Below are 15,902 nucleotides of genomic sequence, written 5' to 3'. Positions count from 1 at the left end.
TCAGAACCGATGATTAAAACTTCAGTTTTGTCCTGGTTGACAGTTTATGTCTAACTTTTGTGTGTTGTGTTTCTCTTGTGTAGGACCACAGCCAGATCCATATCTGATGGCATCTGGAAGCAGATTATGCCAGGTGCAGCCCCAACCTCTCATGGCTGTGTTGGATGGGTTTCTGAGATGGAATGAAAGAGAACTTGGATATATATTGTGGCAAATGCATGAATGCATACCTTAAATTACACTTATCTTGTCTTTAACAATCAGTTCAGCCTTCTGTCTTACTGTTGATCTGTAATGTTATTTTTTATTGTAAATGTTTGATGTTATTTGCATACCAAAAAATGAAATGAGGCACAATTTTGACCAAAATTGTTTTATTTGTTCATCTAATTTTTTGTGTAGTCAGTCACATTTCAACAGAAAAATATTACGAATATAACATTTATATTTAATTAGATTTTAAGAATATGTGGAAACACTAAATTTTTCCATACTATTTGAACATTATACATTATTTACATACCAAACATTAATTCACTCTTCAAAACAAAAAAGTCCTTGATAATTTGCCAAAACACGGCGGTTAAGCCAGATCTGATTCACACCGCCCATCAGTGTGAGCGGCACAGAGAGTTCCTGATGTGGAAGGACTTTATCCTACCGATCACTCTTTCCACCATAATTCTGAGGCGGGTGATGGCTTGGATTTGTTCATTTTCCTCCTTGCTGAATTGAGCTGAAAGCTTAAAAGGTGGAATGATGATCTTAGATCCAATGTCAGTTAGGAGGTCTTGAACGAGGAACTTTTGTCCGCCATGACATCGTCTCCTGGGTCCAGCAAAGGAACTTGGCTTCTAAGTCATGGATGTAATCCAAAGCCTCATCCAGAGCACATGTGAAGATAAAGAAATTAAAAATCAGTCTTAATATATTTATGCTACCTTTCAACACAACACAGTAATCATGTTTTGAAAAGTATGTTAAGTATTTAATTACAAATACATTTCATTTATTTTTGTTAAGGAAATTACAAAATGACAAAATGCTCAAAAGTGATTAAATACATGTAATTAAAATAGGTGAGAGCATGAACATCTTTTATTATAAATATTAATTTTTTCAGGTAGAAATGCATTTATCCAATAACGGTACACATAGTTGACTAACGTTAACCAAACACATTATGAACAACCTTACCTGTGTCACGTAGTCCTGATCCATCTTTACTGCCTTAGCTTAGCCACCGTATGCTAGTATCTTCACAGCATAGCTGCATAGACTGACGTTTGAGGTTCTGTCATATACTGACTCCCTTCTCAAAGGAGCAGTAAAGTTTTTCCAAGGGAAAATACTCCGGACGACACCACTCTTCAGGCGACGAACGACGCAGCCGCACCACAATCCGGAGCGAAGTTAGTAAGTGCCGGCAGCAGAGGGTGCTACCTGTGTTTACATTAAAACTATGCCCTTCATCTCTTCGCATCGCCTATATCCATTTGGGTTTCAGGTTTGGATCCACAGGAAAATAATGAAATGAAAGGTAAGGCTGTTTTTGGTAGGAAGACGAACAGCCTGGAACGCAACAGAGACTGCAACTCTTCGACTCTGCCATTCTTCATATCTGCTGCTACGCTAACAGGAAGTTGTTTTACACGTCATTGACGTATTTCCGGTCGAAAAATGCGGAAGTGTGAAAAAGGTCTATAGTGTTGAACTTCTGTTGGGAATAATTCATTCATAAATCTGTCTACATATTAGAATGTCAGCATCTGGATCATTTACGTCTATTTTAACATAAAAGGGGCTAAAAAGAACTAACATCAACAAACAACAACTACTAATAAATATTATAGGAAATAAGGAAACTAAGTATAAAAAAGTAAAACAAAATAAATGTACATAGTATATTATTTATTATTGTAAATAAAAAAAATAAACATGTCTGACTAAGAGTGGGGGTTGAGGGCGGGGTTTTTTTGTCTCTTTTTTGGAATCCAGCGTAGAGGCCATGACCCCCCCCTGCAAGAAAAGTAGAGAAGGTTCAATCAAACAGTGATAGACAATGGGCTACAGTTTGTTCACTCAGTGCTTACAGGACGACTGTTTTTAATTTGATTAGTGTCAATTATCCTTTGTAGGAAATATTAGTACTATTCAAATATTCATGAATAATTACAATATTACATTGATTTTTAACGCATAGCACAAAAGCATCAAATAATCAATATCTAACAACTTGTAGAACATGAATAATAAAACTTGGACATGCATCCATCATCTACCCCTTTTGTCCTTTTATTGACAAAGAAAATTAGAAAAGATTTATATAATTTTAAATAAACAAAAAAACAAATTAGGCTGATTATTATTTGGACTTATTTATTTGCGACCAAGCAAAAAAACTGATGGAAATTCATGTTGAAGAGGCATGTTGCTGGATTGTCCGTACGTATTTTAACCATAACCCCGCCTTCTTTACTTGCAAATAGGCACTTCAAAATAAATAAATCAATTCATTAATAATATATACAACATAAAACATGACGAGCACTCCATTAACTCCATCTGGGTTTCATAAATAAAATAAAAACGTTTACCACTCAAAACAATCATCAGAACTCTAACACAGTAAATATGCCAAACAAATGAATAAAAAAGCATTTATATACATTATAGTTCTACTTTAAAATAGTAATAATGTAAAATAAAAACTGCTCCTTTTTTCTTTAAATGTCCTCATTGCATATTAATCTTTTCCTCCGATCACACGGCTGCATTCTGAAAGATGAAAAGTGTAAACTTGTTTAAGAGATGTTTAAGAGGACTACTGTAAACTAAGATAAATGTGTTAGTTAAAATAAAGTAATAATGCATAGTTATTTTATAATAAAAGACTAAAAAAGGCAAATTAATAATACAAAATCCAAATCTTTACAAATTCTGCAAGTATTTTGTCGTATTACTTTTTACTGGTGGAAATGCAAAGAAAAGCGACGAATTAGAAGAACTGGTTTGAACATGAATTATTGCACAAAGACGGAAAGGTGGGCGTGTCTCCAGGAAAGAGATCCTCATGACAACCAACATGATTTTTGATACGGAGAATGATGCTTCAAGGAGAAAAGAAACGTCAACAGCCAGTGCTGATCAGAACACAATCCAATATTCTCATCATTTGAATAAATCCTGAAATGTTCATCTGCTGGTGTTTGTCTGCATTTCTTGATGAAATTTTGCTGCAAAATAAACCCATTAACCATCACTGTTCTGTCTGTGATGGAATAAACGCCAGGGCTACTATGGGAAGATATACGGTAGTCAACATTTTCTTGGAAAGGAATCCTTTTTTATTTAAATAATATTTTATAGAATCTTTTAATAGTGTGTAAAATGTTTTTAACTACAAAGCATTTTAATTGCATGTTATATGTTTTATATCAACTGTAATGCCCATTAAAAAGAGAAGCACAAGTAAACTTGAACTGAATTATTTTTTTCTTATTAAAGATTTGAGGAAAAGTGAAAAAATAACCACCAGATGAATAATTCTGTAGTTTCACATTTCTTTGGAGAAACATTTGTTGATGATAAAAAAACACAGGAATTTCTTAAAAAACATATAATTTTTGCTAACTGTGCAGAAAAATAAGATTTTACCAGGATAGTAAAATGTCAGGAGTTGGGACACTGGTGGACGGCTGTGGGGCTGAAGTGGTGGGAGGATGGATGTCTGAAACGGTTGATGGTTGGACGGCTGAAGCACTGGAGGGCTGCTGGTTTTTCCAACCTTAATGGATGAAAATGATGAAATGATTAGTGTGGTTGTTTTGGTGAGACATGACCAGATCTGCTGACGGTTCACAAATGAAAGTTTCTAATCAAACTAGAGTTCAAGCAGATTGAAGATGTCGTGTCATCAAGCTTCCATGAATAATGAGTTAAAACAACAGACTGAGGTGAATGTAAAATTATTATTACCATTATACCTGATACAAGGCCTTCATCCAGGCAAAGCACGTTTCTGCTTGATCAGGTAACTTAGGGCACCTTAGGGGCACAACATGTGTGTGGTAAGAGGCGGGACTTTTTGGCAGGTTTGGCAGCAATTTTTGTATCGTCATCGTCAAAATTTAAATTATCATATAACACTGTGAACAGATCAACAATTGGTTAATGACTCTGAGTCACAGATGGTAAATACATACCAATACAGACACTTCATCACATGTGAGGCTTTCTCTTTTGGCCTGAAATCTTTGTAGCCCGCCTCACATTTGGATGTTTTGGCGGCCACAGCGATCACAGTTGATGCAAGAAGTTGTCGAGCCTCGTGGCAGATTCAGCTGAAAATAGGAAAAGCAGAATTTGTATGTCTCCAGTTCCCCATTCTGATAAGATTTGGGGAAAATATTGCCATATTAATGACAATTAATGGTTGTTAGTTTTACAATTAAATTAAGGTAGCAATTGAAGTCTAACAGTTTTGTAAGAATGTGCAGGTTATTATTTCTGAATTTTAAAAAGAAAAGTTATAAAAAAAGGTCATGAAGACTTGGTTTTGAGCTGAAGTTGTCTTTCCTCTTGTCCAAAATGATTTCTGGAATAAAACTGGTAAAAAAGCAGTTTGACTGGATCAGAGAAAAGGTCTGAGCGAGTGTGACGTCACCCATTTCCTTCCAGATCCATCATAACAAATTCAATTCTGTCGTCGTTTCTCTGTGATACAGACGTCACCACGTTGGAGCCAGTTGACAGTGATTGATCTGAGTCAACATTTCTATGGCAAGTACTGTCGCCAATCAGGAGTAAGCTTGTTGAAAGTCCACACTGCTTCCACTGAAAGTGAGCTTGGTGGAATTTGTCAAACAAACATTCAAGGTGGCACATGCTATTACTGAGGCATCTGTTGGTCAGTCTATAATTTGAATAACTTGTGATAAAGAAACAGTTTTGTAAAACAAATAACTGGAATTAGCAAAAACATGTTGAAAAGGGTATCACAACAAGAATGGTTAATCTGACCCATAGAATGACTAACTAACAGCTGTTTGTTTCTCTTTAGAAGTCTAAAGGATTTTGGCTCCTTGTACTTCCTGTTTGGAACGTGAGGGGGAGGAGTCAGTCAGTCCAGGTCTCTGAGACAAAGACTGTTTTAAAATATTTACAAAACCAAGTCCAGATGATCGTTGTTACAACGTGTGTGTAAATTTGGAGAAAACCCCTAAATAGGTCAATCATAACACTTTAATATATCAGTAAATTACTGTTCCTTTTTTTGCCGGGAAACCGGCGGTGGCGCGAGCGCTGCCATAATTATTAGCTAATGTAACCCCGATTCTCACAAACCTCCCTTCCTCTGCTCCACCACAATAACTATACAGTCGAAACAAATAATTAATACATTTTTCTATGACGATCATAGTAACCTGCAGTCGTGTTACGTTCAGTCTCTCGATGGAGGCCGTATTTTTCAGCACCGCTCTTCCGTCACAGTGATAACAACAGCTGCATTCATTTGTCAGATGAAAATACATTCAGATGACCATAAAGTATTTTCATTACTGCCTCGTGTGTTCACATTTCTTACCTTTGAGACTTCTTTAGCTCGTGCAGAGATGCAGAACGCGCGACAACCAGATTACCTTTATTGACGCCCACACCCCCCGACCGGCGCGCGGATACGTGGGGGTGGGGTGGCTTAATGTGCACGGCGCGCACGCATGCGTATTTGCACTAAAATTTTCACATGGCCTCTTTGACATATAAACCTAACATTTCTATCATTTGTGTCTAAATTACGAGCATTAAATAACACAACTTGATGTGTGTCTGTCATAAAATATTCCATGTTGGGTCTAAATCAGATAAGCATTGTTCATCACATCAAATATTTACATATTTACTGTATTATACTGTTTTCATATATTTATTACTTTTATCATCTAAATTGTCCTAAGATTTATGAAAAAATGAAAATCACACACTGAAAAATAGGGTTTGCTTTATCATTTTATTCTGCATAATGGAATGTTTGGCTCAAAACTGAGCTCTTTGGCATCAATTCAACCATTGGGTTTGGAGGAAAAGAATTGCTACCTATGACCCCAAGAACAGCTTCCCCACTGTCAAACATGGAGGTGGAAGCATTATGCTTTGTGGCTATTTTTCTGCACAGAGCTACGTCACCACGTTGATGGAGCCATTAATGGAAAATCCTGAGTGAGAACTTCCTACCCTCCTTAAGCCAGGACCCTTCAAATCAGTCATGAATGGTTCTTCCAACAGGTTAGTGACCTAGAACCTACAGCCAAGGCAACCAAGGAATGGCTGAAGAACAATCATATCAAGGTCATTGAGAGGCCCAGCCCATGTCAATCCTATGGAGAGATCTCACAGTCGCCAAGCAACAGCCACCAAATATTCATGATGTAGAAGGGTCAAAAGAAGGGCAAATACATTTATATAAATTCTTTCAACTTGATTTCTTTCTAGGTTTGCAATTCTGCACAACAAAGGACAAAAACTTTTTTTCCTCCAAATAAAGGGAAAAACCTTGAAACTTCATGTGAGTTCTTGGCAACTGCCATTTCCCAAATCCTGCTCATACTGGACCCACATCTCCATGTCTTGGATATAAGTAATTAACTTGCCAATAACAAAGACTTATTAAAGGTCACTGAGGTGAACTTTGTAGACAAGTGCGGAAACTGTATAGTGTAAGGCTGATCGGCAAATAAAAGACCATGAAAGTCATCTTGGACTATAGTAGGCACAGAGGAGGGTTCACAGCTTCCCTTTCCTGGGCATCCCCATCTCAGCTGATCTAACTTGGTTTCCTAACATCCAGGACGTAATCAACAAGGCACATCAGCACGTCTGAAGCTGCTGGCAACCTACCGCTCAGCCAGTCCAACTGCATCATGGTCTGGCTCTCAGATCAAACTGAAGAAGAGCAGCAGAAGCTTCAGTGCTGAAGATACTGGAGCAGATCATCGGCTACCCCCTTCCCTACCTGTCATCCTGTCTGAGTAAAGGGACGTGTCAAGGACAGCACCCTTCCTGCAGCTAACATACTGATACACGTATCACTCCACACTTCTAATATTCTTAATTTCTCATGTCATTTACCCCTAATTTAAGATAACTCATTGTCATTTTGTTACATTTTACTTCAGTCTTGCTACAATTAAAATGTAGTCTGTACCCTGACAAAGGATTTGGAGATGCATAGCACATTATATGAGTTTAATAGGTCAGTGTTTCATTCTAAGGTGTTGGACATACAAATCAAAGGCCAAACGTTTGAGTTAAAATGAGAAGTGTCTTCAGCACAGGTGTGAGCACTGAAATGTTTAGCTAGTGTTGTAGAAACTTGAACGGAGGTAAAAAACAATGTAATTTTTGAAATTTAGGTTGAAAAACCCTTCATTGGTGCAGTTCAGAAAAAAATCTCTCATTTCAATTAAAAGTCATTTATTGGTACAAAGTTGAAATGAGGTTTTCCTTCATATAAGCCTTTTTTTAGGGGTGGAGCTGGGGCTTGAACTGCAGAAAGTCTCCTCCTCAGCAGACAATTAGTCCCTCATGTTCTCTCTCCATCAATGACTCTGTGCTGCCTAAAAATGAAATGAAGAAGAAAACACATAAATGCCACAAGCCCTGGACATCCATGCAGATCACAAAGAGAAACCTCCTGGCTTTGCGGGGCAGAACCTTCCAAAAGCTGGGAGGAGAGCTCTTCAACCACACTTCAAGGACCCGCAGTGCTGCTGGACTTCACCAACCACAGTCTGGTCAGCAGCATGACATCATATTACCATGGCACCATAACCTGCAATCCATCACATCATGCTTGATCAGTTATGCAACAACTTTAGAAAGTGTAACCCTTGTTCTATCCTAGGCACTTTACCATTGGGAGTTGGGTCATCTAGACCCACTAGACAGTGCTCTGAACCTTTTTTCTTCAATGATTTGTGATCTTCATTGGTGTCCATGGATTACATGAAATCTTTCCACCTTTATCCACCTTTGTCATGGTAGGGAGAACACGTCAATGTGAGGGTGGGGTCACAAGATAGCACAAAGGTTACAAAAGATTTTTACCATATGTTGATGACAGCTGATTCTTGTTTTCCTGATGCTCAGACAAAGCCCTTCAGTGTTTTTCTCTGGGTCATTTTGATTGGTCCTTGTGGGAAGAGATTAATGTATTAATAATACTGAAGAAATCAAGAGATATTCCACATCAACAGCATGAGAGTAACAAGCCAACATTTATCTACAACATTACCACAGTCTTTACCTGGAGGTATCATTCTGGTAACGTCTGCTCCAGCTTTTCTGACTTCCGCTTGTTCCAGCCACCGGCCTGAACGGCGAGGATGTCTGTGCAGAATGAAAGGATCAAAATGTATTAAACTGAGAAAACAAATTACACAAAAAGGATGCATCTTCAATGAGTATTTACCAATATTTGACACATATGTACTCGGAACATGTGTCTGCTGAAGAGAGGAAGCTGTTCAGATGGTTCAGTCCCTTTCCCTGATGTTGTCCCTTCTTGATTTCATCCTCGGATCCTCATCATTTCAACCAAAATGTATGTTTGCAAACTTTTGAAACATAAGGGGTTAGAAAAAAACTCCAACAGGAATAAGGGCAGAGGCCCTAAGGGAGACCCAGGACACGCTGGGGAGACTACGTCTCTCAGCTGGCCCCGGGGTCCCCCAAGAGGAGCTGGAGGAGAGGGAAGTGTGGGCATCTTTGCTTAGACTGCTGCCCTCACAACCTGGTTCCTGATGAATGGAAGAAGATGGATGCATGGATGGAACGTGTTCAGGCCTTTCAGCAAAACTCCACGATGGCAGACTGCGATCCTTCCTCATTTACTTTGCCAGAAGACTTTTTGGAGGACTCTGGTGCTGCCACAAACTTACCTGCTCCACATCTCCCATCTCCAGGATTCTATCAAAACAAATAAATGTCGTATATTAACATGATGATATGACACAAAATACAATAAAACATATATGCAGGCATGTTCATTTTCTTAAGGAAGAGGCCATGAAAATAACCTTACATATTCTATTTCCCCATGAATGCAGTTCACAAAGGAGGTCACCACAGTGTTTTTGGTCAAAAACGCATCTTCCAAATAACCACTGAGCCTAAAAGAACAGAAAAGTTTACATAAGAAAAACATTTATACCATCAAAAATGTAGGTGCAAAAGAATTTTACACAACCCAGTTGGCTCTCAAAACAGTACATTTAGCAAGTTCCATCCACTGCTACAGCCAACATGGAGGGAGAGCATGCAGGACCCTGAAACAGATGAACCTGACAGCTTCTCCACCTCAAAGTTAGCAGAAGATCAGTCCAGGAACTATTTGTGCATGTTGTCTCAACATAACTGACCAGTCTGAGAGAGGAAAGGGAAAAAAACATGAGGTTCTTTTATGTATATACATACATACAAGAATCAGGAATCAGACATTCTGTTGGAGTGGGACTTTAAGTCCCACTCCAACAGAATTTTTAGCTATTATAAAATCGTTCCCAGTGTTTTTTTTAATTACGATCATTTTGTTTTTTTAAGACATTTTTCTGCAGCACAGCAGCTCATAAGAATTTCACCTCAGAGCTGTGGTGCAGATGTTTGCCTCTGCTAATTTCCCATAAACCGTTTGTTGATTCTCTCTCCCGCTAGCTTATAGCACCTCACAAGCCCTAGCCGACATTAGCATAGCAAAAAAAAAAAAATCAATGAGCAACATTGGAGCTATCCATGTGTACACTTTTGAGCCAGATACCAGCTCAGACAAGGGAACTCAGGACATTAATGGATCTACCGGTATTTGTCTGCAAGTGGATGCATCAGAATTGGAGCGGAGTAGAGACTTTGGCCCATTCATGGCAGTTAGAGCGTCACAACTATAAGCTTTTTGAGACAATGAGTTTCATCTTCTCCTGATCCATTGAGATTTGAATAAATACTCAGAAACAGTTTTAATCTTATATTATTGTGTATGTGTTTATATTTTTGTTAATGTTCTCAATAAAGAGAAAAATGTTTGATCTTAAAAACATGACTTCCATTGGAGCGGCTCTTTAACTTTGTTGACAATGCTAGGATAAATACATGTGGTCAGCCAAATCAGCCATAATTGTTTAGACCAGGGGTCTGCAGCCTGAGGCTCCACAGCCACAAGTGGCTCCTTGACCCCTCCTCTGTGGTTCTCCGACAAAAAATAAAAATGTTTTTAATTCAAACAAATATCCTATTTTTCAGACGACACAGCGCATCACGCAAAACAAAACAGTCAGATAAGTCAAACTTTACTCAACTTGGTGATCTACTCAACAGTTGAAGCAAAGTATTACTGTGCCAGGCTCCTGACTACAGTACCCATAATGCTTCAATAATCTATCAAGCGGTGATGCACAATATTTTAAGAAATTCCAGCATTTATGACGAATTTTTTTAAACCTGACAACGTACCACAAAAAATCAATTTGAGGTCAATACGCACAATTTAGAGGGCCTATCCCATGCTAGCCATTTAGAATAAACTATTTCCTTGATCTCTGAGGCTCCGCCTTTCGTTTCTTGTGGGTGTCGCCTATTTCATGACATCAACCTAGAGTCGGCGTCGGCAGCGTTTCTGCGTTTCTTCCACCCAAACTTTTGCAAAGATGGATGTGCATATTGTGCAATGAAAGCATTTTGCTGATCACCACTAGCTCCATTGAGAAAGTGGGCGTGTCTGTTAGCCTGGAGGCGGTTTTAGCTGCACAGGCTCTTCCTAGAAGAGGCTGCTCCTCACTTATGATGACGTCACAATGTGAGGACCCTCTTATTGTGAATTGGGAGGGGCTGGTGCTCAGAGGGTTTCAGAGGAATGCTGAGAGATGCGTGAATGGATCAAAATACCGCTGTGGATTAGTTTTTGTGAGGAATTAACATTATAATACACTTTAAAATTTTAAAACGTTGATGTTGCATGATATAGGCCCTTAAAGAAATACTGGCTGAGATGTACTAACAACATAAAATCTACAATGTGTAAAAAAGAAAAAGCCTTTGTAAACCCCAGTAGTTATCCAGTTTCCAAAATAACATAAATGCAAATGAGTGTTTGATTTTCTAAAGGCTGAAGAGAAACCTTGTGTGTCCTACTGAGTTCTGGACAGTGAGACATTTGAAAGGCTCTTAGCTGTTTAAAGGGCTGCAGACCCCCGTTTCTGGCTAAATGACCCAAAAGGAAACTTACCTCTGCGGAGACCACGTGACGTTTCCGCCCCCGTCCTCTATACAGAAGAAGCCTTCACCGTGATCCTGCGGCCTTTTAAATTTAAGATGGAAAAACGCCTCGTCATTCAACGTTTATCCTAAACAGCCAACACGTTTTTACTAAAAACCATCTCTGGTTTCCCAAATCTAAACATTACATTTCTACAGAGAAAAGTTCAAAGCATCGCCCACCTTCCAGCTGTCCAAGAAGTTCTTCAGCCGCGCGCCTTCCTGCGGGTTCATCCGGGGGTTTCCGGGGGAGTGGGGTGGGGGTGCCCGTATGACGCTGCGTTCACTGGCTTTTCGAAATGCGCACTTCATGTCAATTGGGGCAAATTGAAGGCTTAAAAGCCTGTTTACTTTAGATAATATATCCTATTTAATCTATCCTATTTAAAACATTATTGAGAATTACTACAGGAAACAGTGATGAAACCTTTTTTAACAGATAAATTAGAGCACTTCATTGTAATACTATAATATATGAGATACGTCAAAAAATTGACAGTTAAAGAAAAAAGAATATAATAGATCCTAATATTTTATAAACTCCATCAAAATAATTGTTTCATCTCATTTATCATAATATTTATAGTTTTTTTTTTTTATCACACACCATTAGACTCGTAGTGTAAATAAATTAAAATGCAGAAAAATCAATTTAAAGAACTCTTTGGTCCGTCCCTGAACTCAACATTTTTCCGGTTTGTTGTCACATGTCAATCAAAGCCTGATCGCCGCAACAGCAACACGGAACGAGAAAACCTATACACGGGTTCCTAGAAATGTAAATAAAACAAATTAGTAAATCGCAACGTACCTTTTTACGAGATTTTCCACAGGAAAAAAAGAGAAAGGCACGTCACGTGACCCACGTCAGCCCGCATATATGAATGGAACAGATCAGACGCTTTCAGATCCTTTGAGGAAAAGTTGAACGTAACAAACAAACAACTTCATGTCTGCAATATTACGAAAATAAAGGGGATATATACTGCTAGAAATGTTTTCAAAAATAAATTAGTCCGCAATCACTCTTATTTTATGGCATTTTCTGCGGAAAAAAAGAGAAACATATTAGTCACGTGACCCACGCGCACGTCTGCAGATATGAATGAAAGTTAACGTGTTTCTCCAACGTAACAGAGCCTTTGGGAGAGAAAGTTGAACGAAACAAGCAAACTACAAACTGTATGTCCAAAATGAAAGCATATTTTAAAAGAAAATGGTATATTTCTCACTAGAAATGTTGTCAAAATAAAAATTAGTCCTCAAAATATCTTGTTTTATGGGATATTCCACCGAAAAATGAACGTGCATCCCCCATGTTTTTTGCTTACGGCAGGCCAAACCTCCAAAGTCACGTGATCCTGAGAAGGCTCGTAGAAAATGAATAGAAAAATGAAACGTATCCCCCTCACAGTTTAGGGGGCGTTTTTGTAAAACTCTCACGCATTTCCATGTGGACAAATGTAGCTACTACACATTTTAGGATGAGACCGGGTTGTAATTTAGCTATAGTGCTAAAAAGAAATCTTGGATTATTTCCATTCTCTGATATTAAGGTTGAATAGTACTGGCTTCTAGCTCTACGCAGAGCTTTTTTATAATTTAATAGGTATGTTTCTAGGTATTCAGAGACTGCTCTGAACCGGAGCGGCACCATTCTCTTTCCAACTTACGGGTTTCTTGTTTAAGAGAACGAGTTTCAGCGTAAAACCATGGTGCTACTCGGTTTTGTCTGACGAACTTAGGTTTCAAGGGGGCAACAACATCGAGTGTACTCCTGAGGGATTGTAAGGCATCATTAACAAAGTGGTCATTTATACTAAGACTGATGCTTTGGGAGCTGGGGTCTGTCAGGTTGTTAAAGTTGCTACATCAATGTGGAAAAAGCCGTCACCCCTTCTGATCCAGTGCTGTGGCAGCCGTCTTTAGCATGATCATCCAGTTTTTTGCAAGTCACAGAAGTAAGCGGGTGTTTATGTCAAAGGACAGGATTTAATGCTAATTTATTGTAAAATTCTTTTTTTGTTGTTTTTTTTCCTCTCAGGGCAATTAAGCTTAAATAAAAAACAGCTTTTTTTTGGAAATTTAACATTTTGTCATGAAATGGCAAACTTTCTTTCCTGTTTTTCAGCAGGTGTGGGAAGGTGTGGCTGTGAATTACAATAGGCGGCAGACGTGAAATCCATTCATCCATTCTCTAAGCCTGCTGGGCCTACCTAGCAAGTGAAGGTCGAAGGCGGGGTACAATTGGCCAGTTGGCCAGTCCATCATAGAGACATGATTAATTTTCTATAGCTCCCCTTCCTCCGGTTTTCAAAAGTGGTCTGTCTATACCTGGACACAACAAACACACATTTTGCCATTCCATGTTTGTCTTCAGGTTGAACTTTTCATGGTTGCCATCTCTGTCTACATTGTGATACAAGTATACACCGTAACCCTTGTGCTATCCCAGGCACTTTAACGTTGGGAGTTGGGTCATCTAGACCCACTAGACCAGGGGTGTCAAACATACGGCCCACGGGCCGTATAGGGCCCGCCAGGTGGTTAAGTCCGGCCCACACATGAAAAGTAAAAATCATAAGGATGGTTTAAAAAGAAAGCAAGTTTCTAGTCTATTCCTGAGGCGAGTTATGATTTTTTAAAGAAATAACCGAAATGCGCAATTCCACCACTAGGGGGAGCAAAGGAAAGGCAAAACAGGTGAAACAGCAAATCTCTGCACGTGCCAAAAGCGAAACATAACAGCTCTGTGTAGCACCTTTGTCACCGGAAGCTACCAATTAATATGAATATGCAGCTTAATAGCTAATGGGCTAGAGATCAGAGGTCTAGTTATCGTCTCAAGGAGGGAGGGGCAGGAGACTGGAATTGTTCATGGATTAGTAGCACCTTTAATGACTTGTACAGATGATTTACAGTGATAAATAGTGAAACATAGAATGGCCATTCAAACATATATATACAAAAGCACTTCAAGAAGTAAACACATCAGCATTACTATACTCTTGTTAAGATAGCCTTTGTCAGAGGGGAAGAGTCCAGTTTCTCTTTAACTGCACCACACAGGGAGAAAATGTTCAAAGAAGACTCGCCCACCGTTCAGAGGATATCCATAGCGGCTCAAGGAAGCCGTTGCGGTGGGGAGAGTCAAATGAAGGTCTGTCGAACCGTTCAGGGAAACAGCAGAAAACTGTGCTTTGACTTATGAGGGAAAGACAAGAAGAAACAAAAACCCTCTACCGGCCCGGAGGGAGGACGCGGCTCTTCTTAGTGTTCAGATTCCAAGGTCTAGCTCGCCACCTGGACCCGGCCTGGATAACAGGACCAAAGCCACAGGAAATCGCGTGTTAACACGTCAAAAACAATATAAAACATCATAACATATAGTGTGCACACAAAAATCATAAACACAGCACTAGCTGTGCTACATTCATGTAAAGACAAAGACAAAACATTAAACATATTAACATAACATATACCCATACTGAATGTACAATATTCGGGTCATACTATGAGTCATTATGCTTGGATATGATAGGTAACATTTAACGTTAACCACATCTGATACACAGTAGCAGCTAAAGCTACGTTAGCAAACAAATAGACAACTCACCAGATTCCGCCAACCACATATTACCAACGCTTTTATGTATGGTGGAACTGTGGACCGGATAGAGGGCTCCTATGACAACATGTTACCACATTAATCACTTAGCGGAAAATGGTGGTTAACGAGATGTAAATTCCGACCGATACCGTACCGCTCATGTAGCTTCCCCGCCGCGTCTTAAACCATTGATTCCCTGCACCCTAATAAGCGTACGCGACTGGTCGCGCCGTATCACGTGATGTCCTGATGACACGAGAAGCTTGGCCGTGATTGGCCAACTAGCCCACGTGAGGGAGTGACGTCGAAGGGGAAACAGAAGGTGACGAGAAATGCGCAGAAAGGAAACTAACAGACGGTTAAGGCAAAACAAAGTAGGTAAAACCACCTGGGCTACATCTGCGTCTAAGTAAAAAGCAGTTTGGTTACCTGAAGCCTCACCGCTGTTATATTGCTATAAAGATGATCATTAGAAACACACTAATGACCAAAATGTTGTCAAAAAGGGAAGTGGAGTGAAGAGATTTCCAGGAAAAATGGACAGTTTTTTTCTTTCTTTCACAAAGCTGAATGCAAAACCCCCATGCTTGTCATGTCATCAACAGGTTGCAGTGTTCAAAGAATATAACATTCAGCACCACTAAGAGACTTACCATAAAGAAAAGTTTCTGGATTGCTTCAGTGTCAGATGTAAAATATTCAGTCTGTATTGATTTGAATAGACCAACTTTTTTTTAATTGAAATTAATTTTATTCGAGATCCATTGGCCCCAAGTGATTAGGCTACTATGTTGGTTGAGGCATTTTTTCAAATTGAGTAACAAAAACTAAAACAAAGCTGTTATTTTGCTTTTAATGTTACCGGTCCGGCCCACTTGAGATCAGACGGGCTAAATGTGGCCCCTGAAGCAAAATGAGTTTGACACCCCTGAACTAGACAGTCCGCTGAACCTGTTTTCTTTAATGATTTGTGATCTTCACTGGTGTC

The 15,902-nt window shown here is 39.1% G+C and overlaps 3 long non-coding RNA genes across 16 annotated transcripts in view; all 3 read right to left on the bottom strand.

Annotated features, from left to right (window-relative positions):
• The window catches only part of LOC111946752, a 35,039-nt gene extending 22,288 nt beyond the window's left edge, over positions 1-12,751 (bottom strand). The window contains exons 1-10 of one of the 13 annotated variants that reach the window (XR_002872500.1): positions 12,537-12,751; positions 11,488-11,594; positions 11,276-11,393; positions 9,083-9,170; positions 8,471-8,967; positions 8,306-8,388; positions 8,107-8,191; positions 7,913-8,029; positions 7,714-7,831; positions 7,457-7,616 (exon numbers count right to left, since the gene is read on the bottom strand). This is a non-coding gene — a long non-coding RNA (uncharacterized LOC111946752). Of the gene's footprint in view, positions 1-7,456; positions 7,832-7,912; positions 8,030-8,106; positions 8,192-8,305; positions 8,389-8,470; positions 8,968-9,082; positions 9,171-9,247; positions 9,424-11,275; positions 11,394-11,487; positions 11,850-12,115; positions 12,285-12,536 lie in introns of those variants that run through there. The other 12 variants (XR_002872498.1, XR_002872501.1, XR_002872503.1 and 9 more) reach the window with 12 other exon arrangements.
• Positions 1,979-5,664, bottom strand: LOC111946753. 2 transcript variants are annotated; one of them, XR_002872510.1, is made up of 4 exons: positions 5,588-5,664; positions 4,206-4,343; positions 3,658-3,787; positions 1,979-2,019 (listed from the first exon to the last, which is right to left on the bottom strand). It is a non-coding gene; the product is annotated as an uncharacterized LOC111946753 (long non-coding RNA). The 2 variants fall into 2 exon arrangements; XR_002872509.1 differs by lacking the exon at positions 5,588-5,664 and adding an exon at positions 5,427-5,539.
• A 1,424-nt stretch (positions 12,752-14,175) lies between the features above and the next one.
• On the bottom strand, positions 14,176-15,306 carry LOC105356735. The gene is made up of 2 exons (XR_002872565.1): positions 15,069-15,306; positions 14,176-14,989 (listed from the first exon to the last, which is right to left on the bottom strand). It is a non-coding gene; the product is annotated as an uncharacterized LOC105356735 (long non-coding RNA).
• Positions 15,307-15,902: the final 596 nt, after the last annotated feature.

Source organism: Oryzias latipes, chromosome 21, assembly GCF_002234675.1.
Source record: "Oryzias latipes chromosome 21, ASM223467v1".
NCBI lineage: Eukaryota > Metazoa > Chordata > Actinopteri > Beloniformes > Adrianichthyidae > Oryzias > Oryzias latipes.
This window is presented reverse-complemented; position numbering and strand designations above follow the sequence as displayed.